Source organism: Lactuca sativa, chromosome 5, assembly GCF_002870075.4.
Source record: "Lactuca sativa cultivar Salinas chromosome 5, Lsat_Salinas_v11, whole genome shotgun sequence".
NCBI lineage: Eukaryota > Viridiplantae > Streptophyta > Magnoliopsida > Asterales > Asteraceae > Lactuca > Lactuca sativa.
In genome coordinates, this window is record NC_056627.2 from 331906184 (window position 1) to 331918611 (window position 12428).

The window sequence follows — 12428 nt, forward strand, 5'->3', positions numbered from 1 at the left end:
CCGGATGAATCGAGTACATGGTCTTGTGAGCTTCTTCCATCAGAAGATCTCTGACTCCTCCTGTCTTAGGTATCCAAATCCGATCTTGGAACACCTTCAGTCCATGACTGTTTACACCGAACACCAACGTTTTGCCCAAACGTTCCTCCTTTCTGTCATTCTTCTCAGAAGCTTCGCTCTGAGCTTTCTTTATACTTTCCAAAATAGTTGAGACAACTTCAATTCTCAACGCTCTTGGCCTTTTCCTTTCGGGATTGACTTTCCGACTGAGAGCATCAGCAACAACATTAGCTTTACCGGGGTGGTAAAGTATCTCGCAGTCATAGTCTTTAAGTAATTCTAGCCAGCGTCGTTGCCTCATATTCAATTCTTTCTGATTAAAGAGGTATTGGAGACTCTTATGATCAGTGAAAAGTTTGCACTTCGTGCCATAGAGGTAATGCCTCCATATTTTCAGAGCGAAAACTACCGCTGCCAACTCTAAATCATGAGTCGGGTAGTTCTTTTCATGCTCTTTTAGCTGTCGAGACGCATATGCTATCACCTTTTCTCTTTGGGTCAAAACACAACCCAAACCAACACCAGACGCATCGCTATAGACAGCGAAGTCTTCAACTCCATCGGGTAGAGAAAGTATCGGTGCCTCGCATAGCTTCTCCTTTAGCTTCTCAAATGCTTCCTTATGCTTCTCACCCCAAGCATAAGTAGCTCCTTTGTGGGTCAAAGCTGACAATGGACTAGCGATCGAAGAAAAGCCTTGGATAAACCTTCGGTAATATCCGGCTAATCCTAAAAAGCTTCGAATCTCCGTGGGACTTTTCGGTTGTTCCCACTTCGTCACAGCTTCGATCTTTGCTGGATCAACCATTATCCCTTCTTGGTTGACCACGTGACCCAAGAATTGGACTTCACGAATCCAAAAATCACATTTGGAGAACTTAGCATACAGCTTCTCCTTCTTCAAGACTTCTAACACTTCTCGCAAGTGTCTGCCATGCTCCTCCTGGCTTTTCGAGTAAATCAGAATGTCGTCTATGAAAACTATCACGGATTTATCAAGGAACGGGTTACAAACCCTATTCATCAAATCCATGAACGCTGCTGGAGCATTGGTTAGTCCAAACGACATAACCAAGAACTCGTAGTGTCCATATCTTGTTCTGAATGCAGTCTTCTCGATATCTTGCTCTCTTACTTTTAGCTGATGATATCCTGACCTAAGATCGATCTTCAAGAAATAACTCGAACCTTGCAATTGATCAAACAGGTCATCAATCCTCGGCAACGGATATCTATTCTTTATTGTTGCCTTGTTCAGCTCTCTGTAATCGATGCACAATCTCATACTTCCATCTTTCTTCTTTACAAATAACACCGGAGCTCCCCAGGGCGATGAACTAGGTCTAATGAAACCGTTGTCCAATAACTCCTGAAGTTGCATCATTAGCTCCTTCATCTCCGTTGGTGCTAATCGATAAGGTGCTTTTGCAATTGGCGTTGTTCCGGGCAACAAGTCGATACGAAATTCTACTTGTCGATCGGGCGGTAATCCAGGAAGATCTTCGGGAAATACTTCCGGATAATCACACACAACTGGAATATTCTGCATCACCTTCTTTTCCTTCTTAGCATCAATCACGAATGCTAAATACGATGTACACCCCTTGGTCAAACATTTTCTGGCTTTCATCAATGAAATGATTCCAGAATTTACTCTGCGTTTATCTCCATACACCATAAACGAATCTTTCCCAGGCGGGTTTACTTTGACTATTTTCTTCTTGCATAAAATTTCGGCGTCGTTGGCGCTAAGCCAATCCATTCCCAATACGATGTCGAAACCATTAAGTTCGATAGGCAATAATTCCTCGTGGAACTTATTCCCATTTAGATCAATTAAGATGTTTTTCATGCGATAGCTAACAGGTACAAACTTGCCACTAGCAACTTCGACTAATAAAGCATTATCTAGTCTAACAACAGGCAAAGCTAGCTTTCTACCAAATTCATGCGATATAAAGGAGTAGTTGGCTCCAGAATCAAATAAAATTTGGGCAGGCAATTTGTTAACGAGAAAGGTACCTGAAGCGACATCAGCTTCATCTTTAGCAGCTTCCAGTGTCATCTGGAATGCTCTCGCCTTTGGCTTTGGCGGAATGTTGGGTCTAGCTGCCTCCTTCTTCTTCGGGCAGTCCCTTGACATATGACCCTCCTCACCACAACCATAGCAAACTTTCTTTGTGAGGGTACACTCATTGGCATAGTGCCCTGGCTTTCCACACTTGAAGCATGTGGTTTCCCCGCCACACTTCCCATGATGCTTCTTCTTGCACTTGTCGCACCATTTCGCCTCTACCTTTCCTCCACTTCCTCTCGAACTAGACTTCGAGAATTTACTTTTCTTGCTGGACCCTGAAAATCCATCGATTTTCCTTTTCTCGCCAACCTCTGACCTTTCCAGACCTTTTTCCCTGATCTGGGTCTCAACATTTCTAGCAACCCAGATGGCGGCTTTCAATGTGGTTGCTTGCTTAACCATTGGACCATAGTCCGCTGGTAGTCCAAGGGCAAACTTGTTGACCTTAGAGAGTTCTGTAGGCACCAAATATGGGATAAACTTCATCTTTTCTGTGAAACTTGCAGCGTATTCAGTAACGCTCGATTTCCCTTTCTTCAAATTCTGAAACTCATTACTGATTTCCAGAAGGTCCTGCTCGGAGCAGTATTGCATTTTTAGTTGTTCCACAAAGTCTTCCCAAGACATTTTGCTTGCTTCTCCCTTGGGCATAGAGTCAGCTAACAGCTTCCACCAACTCAACACGCCAGATTTTAGCAGAGGGATCGCAAGAGCGGTCTTCTGCCTGTTGCTACAGTCGCAACTTTCAAATACCATCTCCATTTCGGAGATCCAATCCATTATCTCAACAGGCTTTGGGCTCCCAGAAAGACTTGGCGGTTTGGCGCCCAAGAAATTCTTGTACATACGCCCATCCTTGTTGTTTCTCCTTTCTGGATCGTTCCTTCGTTCCTCTTGAGTCCCAACTTGACTCACCATGCGACTATTGTTCCCTTCCTCCGATTGCTCGGGAATCAATTCCGGTTCCTCAATAGGTATGATAGGTTCATCCCTATTATTATGCAACATTTGTCGCATCTCCTCCCTTTGTTCGGCTAGCATAGGCCGAATCATGGCTTGCACCGCAGCCATTGTTATTGGTTCTGGTGCTGCTGCTACAACAGGTATTTGCTCAATCACTGGCGGTTGATTCCTGTTTTCATCTGCGTTTCCAACGCCACTCCTTGTTCTCACCATTTTTTTTTGATCTCCACCGAGTAATTTCACCTTATTACTCCAAACGATTACATGCTAGTTCTAATATCGTATACATACGCTTAGAATCCTAAACACATAAACCTTCAGATCCGGTTGGCAACAAACCGTAGATCCGAACAAATAATATCATATATGGCAACATATAACATTTAGCACATAAAGCATTTTAGGCTACTTTCCTAAAATAAACTAGTGCTCGTGTCTAAAATCCAACAGACACACATCTCACCATCTCCACTTAGCATTCTAAGTTTAAGTCTAGAAATCCTACAAATCCCTAGTTCGCTTAAACTAATGCTCTGATACCAACTGTGACATCCCCAAAATCTCGGCCAGAAAAGACCGATTTTCATTTATGCTTTTAAATATTTTCAGAGTAAATCCTTTTGATTTGAAAGAGTTGCGGAATTTGTTCCCAAAACAAAACATGATAAAATAGTATTTATCAAAGCATTTCATCAAGAGATGCATTTCATTATATAATCAAAACTCGGGATGTCATGTTCCGATACAGACCATAAAGCATAAACGATAAACATTACAAGTCATTCAACAAATATATACATATACAGACTTGTAAACAAAACAACAAGATGATCCATCCATCTTACGCCCTTGCGCCACTTCCTGTAATACAAATAAAACTGAGTGGGTCAGGCTTGGGAGCCTGGTGAGCATATAGGGTTTTCAACCCACAATAAATAAGTTATATTTAATTTCACCAACCAAACACTATCCCGATTACCCATTCCCGTTATCCTCACTTTACGTCCCTAAAACAACTATCTCAAGGGACCTAATCTAGGATTTTCATCGGGACGGACATCACTGCGAAGGGGTTTCCTCAACAATAGATATCCTAAAGGCAACCATGAGGGGGATAGAGTACACCGGTGAACACATCGTTCACAACACCTACAGGTTATGAACCTGCTAGCGTTCCACTGGACTGTCTAGAAAGAGTCCGTGGTCGTTATCCATACTCCGCTGAATAACTAGATCAACAACAACAACAACAACGAGGCCTCTCATCTGTTTATTACACACCAACTATCTACCCATGTTCTACCCAACATATTAGTAGATAAAAATATACATTTGTATACATAGTTTAAAGAAAACCTGTATAGCATGCTTGAATCAACACATATATCACATAACAGATGAGGCACACACACACATAACACATATCTCATAAAGAAATAAGCAGATCTATAAGATAGAAGAGAGTGAATACTCATTCACACATAACACAACCAAATATATACACATAGCACGTATTTTTATATAAAATACTTCGTATTATTGTATTAGAAGAAATAACTACACACTCACTTGATCAGAAGACGATCCGACAGCACTACGGCTTATAGAAGTAGTATTCCTCAGCAGATCTGAAAGATCTCCTCGAAAATCGAACTTCTCGCGGGCAGAGCTTCGACTCGGGAACCGCGCTTCTCGGGATCTTCGGGGTCTCGGGACTTGCCTCGGGGCTAGAGTATGATACCGGGGCTTCGGGGTAGCTTCGGCACGAAAAACGATGCAAAAGACTAGAGAGAAGAGAAGAAATTGAACAAGATAGCCGGCTGCCTTCGGATCCTTTATATAGAGGCTGGAGCCTCGGAGTACGCGGGGCGTACAGGCGTACGCAGCGCGTACGCGTCCGAAATCGTCACTGCATGCGTCATCCGAAGTGTCGACACTATGCGGAGTACGCGATAGCGTACTCACGTACGCGGGGCGTACCTTGGATCAGACGGGTGACTCGGCTTCGGATAATGCCTCCGATTTTGATTTAAAAATAAATACAAAATGATTAATAAACTTCGGAAATTCATAACTTCTTCATACGAACTCCGTTTTCGACGTTCTTTATATCCACGGAAAGGTGAGACCACGCTCTACGACTTTCGTTTAGACTCCGTCGGCTAATTTTGACTTTATTTTTATTAATTATTTTTAATAGGCCGCGACAGAAACTTTCGTTATAAATTCATAACTTCTTCGTTTGATGTCCGTTCTCGCCTAACTTTTTATCGCTTCGATACCAACAATGAGATCTTCGATTCTCATTTAGATTGCTTCGGCTAACAACCGCTCGATCTCAATTCGAGTATTTCAGGCTGTATACCGCTAAGCCGGAACTTCGATAAATCATAACTTCCTCATACGAAGTCAGATTTGGGCGTTCTATATATATTCGGAAACCTCGTTTCGACTACTACAACATTAACCAAAGATATTAAGTTTATTTCACACTTAAATTTTGACGCTTATTTTTATTCTTAATTAATCAGACCACATAATTAAGCAATTAAGCACAAAACACATAATACTCAAATAATACATTCTTATTATTTCAAAACGGTTTACAAAGGTTAACCTAGACTATTATATTGCTAAATATGGCAAGCCCGGAAACACAGGCGTTACATGAGAGGTAAATATGATATAGGAGATGAACCTTAAGGTAATACTTTAGGGAATATCAAATGAAGATAATGGGGATGGGTAATCGGGTTAATTGTTTGACATGTATTATGTGAAGAAACAAGTTAACTATATTATTGTGGGTTGAAAACCCTATGTACTCACCAGGTTTCCTAACCTGACCCACTTAGTTTATTTATATCACAGGTATTGATATGAAGTCACATTACACTGAGAGATTAAAGAGACATAAATCACTACTGATAATGAATGTAAGTTCTGTTTATGCTTATGTTTCTGTATTGACGATGACATCCAAAATGTTTTAAAATGAATAAAAATACTTTTCTTCAGAAATGATTTGATAACGTATTTATCATGTTTTACTGGGAACAAATTCCGCAACATTTTTATTAAAAGAGGTACTCTGATTTTTATAAAGCATAAACAAAATCGGTCTTTTCTGGTTGTGAAAATGGAAGATACTTCATTAAATAATGTTTTATAAAATTTGGCACAAAAATATAAGATAATATTAGTACTTTTTATATCTATATAAATAGTTCTAGTGACGATTATTGTAATTAAATTTTTATTTGTAAAGTTGTCACAAAGGTCTGTGGACCGGCCCTGCTTGCTCTATATTATCTCAAAGTATATAGTAGCAATGAATTATGTTTAATTGTTATTATTATATCCCTTTATTTGTTGGTTTAACAAACCAAACAAGTGGTTATATCATCACGACATCGTGAATGATGATTGGGACTCATGTGTGTTTGTCTGGTATAGAGAATAACAATGTACCTTCCCCCGCGTCATGGTATATGGGTGCCACGATGAGGTGGTCAAAGTAGGATGCTAGTGGAGGAAGTGCACCACGACATCTCAAGTACATCGACACAACATGGAAAGCAAATAAATACCACTGATCGGGGTCAATTAGTCACCACGACGTAGAGAGTAGATGGCCCCAACACAATTACGCAACAAATAGATACCATTGACCGGGGTCAATTGGTCACTAAGCTCTGTAATTTTGAGGCTGGAGAAGGATCAAGAAGTGATCAATGGTGCTTATGGATTGGATTAAAAGTGGAAATCTCATAAGGTAATCATCTTCTCCATAATTAATCTAATTAGGGCTTAATGGTGTTTTGATAAATTTGTTAGATAGTTTGGTTTTATTAACATATAAATTAAGTATGATGCTATATTAATAGTGTCTAGAAGCCTTAACCAAGCTTAGAAAGTGATTTTCATGGCAGAACCAATCCAATGTGAGTTAGGGTTTGTAATCCTAACTAATGAGATTGTGAATTGATGCATTATGGCGGTGCTAAATTCACTGGTTTGAGTAGATTAAGAGATATAGAATGAAAACTTAGAATGTTCATCCATTAAGTGGTTATTTTTGACTTAGAGAGACAAAAACTCTTAATAGGCTAAGACAAGTATTAAGACACTTGTATGTGTGTATAAATAGGTCAACAAGCAAAGAAGATGCCTCCAGAATGCATCAATGGCATAATGGAGGAAAGTGGGACATTTAGTGATATTTGCATATTTAGCGATATTTTTATGTTGGATTTTTATCATTTATTGGCTAATTAATTGCATATTATGGACAAAAGATACTTAATATTGTTCAAATTATATTTTCAGTCCAAAAAAGAAGCTCAGAAGCAAAAGGAAGCAGGAGATATGAACGAAAGCTCGGGAACGAAAGAAAGAAGAAAAAGGCTTAATTCTGAAGCTACTCGGCGAGTAGGGTCGTCTACTCGACGAGTAGACACGAAGATTCACGAAGCGACATGTGGAGTCCTTGTCGTATACGGATTCCTCAAGGGGGACTCGACGAGTCAGTTGTCTACACGACGAGCAACCGCTGTTTTGAGAAAATTATAAATAGACTTCACAAACCTGAATTGAGGACTCTCTGGATTTTTTGGTGGAACACTTGGCGATCAAGGAAGCCCTTGGAGCTCTAGAAAGTGTTGAAGAACCCTAATCCTTCATTCTTAAGAGATTAAGGCACTTTAGGTTTAATTTTCCACTTTTCCTTTGAATAGAATTATGTTAGGTTTATTTGAATTCGTTTTTAAGCTTTCATACACTAAAACCATGAACTAATTTCGTTAGTTTCTGTTTGGGGAAAACAATTTTGCTCTTATGGTTTAATTTACTCTTTTGATTAATTGTTAGTTGGTGATTTTGTTAAATTAAGCTTGTTAAAGACCCTTATGCATTAACCATAACTATTTTCTGTTAATTGCTAAGTGATTAAGCTGCATGAACATCTCTTAATTGCTTATCTCATATAATTTATGTGAACACGATACTATATGCCTAGGAATAATGAACATGAAACTAGGATTAATTAGAGAATGGGTAAATTAATGTGTGAGCTTGTGTGATACACCATCAAAAAGAGGTTAATTGAATCACCAAATTTAATTAGCTAGCTACAAGTCTTATTTAACCCGAATAATTAACCTAGGAAATCTATTAGTTTAATAAACTGGCCATTGCTTGAATTGGTATGTTTTCTAAGGATTAGTAATAGCGAATGCGAATCCAATCACCAGAGTCGGTAACCAATAACAATTAATCTATTATATTATCATAAAAATTAACCATAGGAGTAAATGAGTTGAACCTAAACAGAAACTGTAACGCCCGTAGATCAGGGCTAGTCAATTTAGAGACGATAGACGTCAAAAATGAATTTTTGATGAAAGATTATTTAGAATGAATAATCTTAACTAAGTTGTAGTATATGTTACAAGGATTCCGTACATAAAAAGAACGCCCAAATCTCACTTCGTATGAGGAAGTTATGATTTTTCGAAGTTTCGACTTAACGGTATGCAGCCTGAAATACTCGATTTGAGATCGAGCGGTTTTTAGCCGAAACAATCTAAACGAGAATCGAAGATCTCGTTGTTGGTATCGAAGCGATGAAAAGTTAGACGAGAACGAACGTCAAACGAAGAAGTTATGAATTTATAACGAAGTTTTTCTGTCCCGGCCTACTAAAAATAATTAATAAAAATAAAGTCAAAATTAGATGACGGAGTCTAAATGAAAGTTGTAGAGCGTAGTCTCACCTACGCGTGGATATAAAGAACGTCGAAAACAGAGTTCGTATGAAGAAGATATGAATTTCCGAAGTTTATTAAATAATTAGTATTTAAATTTAATTATAAATGCCGGCATTATCCGAAGAGGAGTCACCGATCTGATCCGAGGTACACCCCGCGTACTCGAGTATGCCCAGAGTACCCCGATGCATGCACCGCTTCGCACTCAAGTGACTTCGGATACGTAAGCCATGACGACCGAGGCAGTACGCCCCGCGTAAGGCCGTACGCCCCGCGTACTCCGAGGCTCTAGCCTCCTATAAATAGGATGCGAAGGCAGCCGACTCAATTGCTCTTTTTCTCTCTTCTCTCTCCCGTTTTGCATCATTTTGCGTGCCAGAAGTACCCCAATGCCCCGGTATCATTCCCAAGCCCCGAAGCAAGTCCTGAGGTCCTGAAGATCCCGAGAAGTAAAATTCCCGAGTCGAAGCTCTGCCCGCGAGAAGTTCGATTTTTGTGAAGATCTTCTAGATCTGCGGAGAGATACTACTTCTACAAGCCTTAGTGCTTTCTGATCATCTTCTGATCAAGTGAGTGTATACTACCTTTCATAAACACGATAATAATACAAGTATGGTTTGCGTGTATTAAGTATATTGTTGTTTATATGCATGAGTGTGTAGTTACTTTCTTCTAACGCATAAATATTAAGTATTTGCTATGAAATACGCGTTATGCGTATAATATAAAGTTGTTTATATGTGTGGGTGTATAGTCCCTTTCATAAACACGGGTATAATACAAGTATTGTTTGAATGTATTAAGTATATGTTTGGGAGAGTGTGTGGTTACTTTCTTCTAACACATAAATATGAAGTATTTGTTATAAAATACGTGCTATGTATTTATATATTGTTGTTTATTTGAGATGAGTATGGAATGAATGTTTTATATAGTTTTAAATGAGTTAAACTGTATATGTATTTTATATCTACAAATATGTTGGGTAGAACATGGGTAGACGAGATAGTTGGTATGTGATAAAATGATGAGGTATGAAAGATGATTAAGAATGATATTGGTAGATGCACCAATTAAAGAATGTCATAAAACTAGCAGATGCGCTTGAGAATAATATCGGTAGATGCACCAAGTAGTGAATGTCGTGATCTTGGCAGATGCGCCAAATAGAGATTGTCATAACAATAGCAGATGCGCTTATAGGATAATCTTGGCAGATGCGCTTATAGGATAATCTTGGCAGATGCGCTTATAGGATAATGTCGGTAGATGCGCCTAAAAGAGAATGTCATAAACCTGGCAGTCGCGCCTCATAGTGTATGACGTAATCCTGGCAGCGGTGCTTAAAGGATGATGTTGGTAGATGCGCCTTATGTAGCAATAGACTTTGTGCTAATTCCTTAGGGCAATCCTTAGGAATGAATGGGAGAAGGGTAATCGGTTCTTAGGATAAATATTTAAGAAATAAATGGAGAAAAAAGGGGTGGATAATTGGATTGATTATTTGATAATTAAATATAATAATTATATTATTGTGGGTTGAAAACCCTATATGCTCACCAGGCTCCCAAGCCTGACCCACTCAGTTTAATTGTATCACAGGTATCGATACGAAGCTGCTTTGCACTGAGAGATTAAAGGAGATGTAAATCACTAGAGTAAGTGAATGTATGTTCTGTTTATGCTTCTGTGTCTGTATCGGAACATGACATCCCAATGTTTTATTATTTAATGAAAATACATTCTCTTTGAGAAATGTTTTGATAAGTTTTTATCATATCTTGTTTTGGGAACAAATTCCGCAACTCTTTTAAATCAAAGGATCACTCTGATTTTATAAAACAAAGCATAAACAAATCGGTCTTTTCTGGCCGTGAAATCGGGGATGTCACAGTTGGTATCAGAGCATTAGTTTAAGCGAACTAGGAATTTGTAGGAAATTTCTAGACTTAAACTTAGAATGCTAAGTAATGATTGTGAGGAGTGTGTCTAAAATATGATAGGTAGTACACCTAAATTGACACAAGCACTAGTTTATTTTAGGAATGATGCCTAAAATGCTGTATGTGCTAATTGTTTTGTGTGATAGCTAAATTGATGCTATTATTTGTTCGGATCTATGGTCTGTTGCCGACCGGATCTGGAAACCTTATGTGTTTATGTCACACCCCAAAACCGAGAACGGAGGAAACGTTCTGGAGCGGAGGACGTCATGTATTGTATCACAACAATGCAAAGTAGTAAACAAGCAACAACATCATCCATTGCATTAATAGTATAATTTTAATTACATTTGAGTTCTTTCATAGTACAATTCTACAAAAATGAATATTCAAAATAAAAGACGAGTCTTGATCGCTCCGTCTTCACAGAATTTGGTAGTCGTACCTGTCTATCCGTATCCTAGGAATACAAGTTATTTTGAAAGCGAGTATCAGCAATAATGCTGGTGAATTCATAAGTATTTATGTGACTTTGATTTGTAAAGCTATAAAGAAAGACCTGTAAATGTTTGAAGGAAAGTTTGTACCAACGAATATGTTGGTAAGTAATTGTAAACGTTTGAAAATCCTAGAAAATCCCATATTTTCTACTAGTATAAAATGTAGCCTTCTACCAAGACTCGACTGTTTTGATTATTTGCTTCAGAAATCCAATATTTGTTTATAAGTGGATGGTAGATTTAAATGTCCCAAAATGAACTACCATAATGTTTTTCATATCTAAAATAGTAGATTTGTGTACAGTTATAATCGCTAAGGTATATGATAACCCCGTAAATCAACGTGTTTTTAATACTCCATGTGAGTTTTATAACCATGCTAATGACCCAGACTGCCTGTAACAACGTTCTTAAGGCGTTGGAATGTTATGACATTTGTCACCCCAGACCTGCCGGTCTAACTGTAGCTAACAGTTTAGGTGCGGGATTGTCAACCCCGTATAGATCTATACACAAGTATCACGCTCCCCCTACAAGGGATTATGGTATATAATACAAGACTTAATAATGCATACTCGAAAGTACGTGAAATGTCTCACAAAACCTAGTATAAAACAAATTTACGTATGAAAATGTCCATTTATTATTGTATATGAAAATATCTCTTTGATATGGTACCTGTAGTATGTAAAATTTTATGTATATCTAGTACACTATCTGATGTAATCGTATCTCTTGTAATTGTATTGTCTTGAAATTTGTGTGCCTTGTAATTGTATATAATCGTATCTCTTCATATAGTATGTAATGTATTAGTATAGACTCATTAATAAAATGACTCTTGTGTAATTCCTTGTACTTGGAATGGTAAGTAGTATATCCTAACTATACCTATTATAGTTACTAGTATTGTGCATGTATAACCGAAGTATGCCTTTGCTACCCAAAGGTATTGAACCAACTGATGGAAACTTTTATGTATATATATGTATACATGATATATATATATATATATATATATATATATATATATATATATATATATATATATATATACACACGCGTGCATTCGACAATAAAAATATAAAAGAAGTTTTGTAAAACCTTTGAAAAGTTT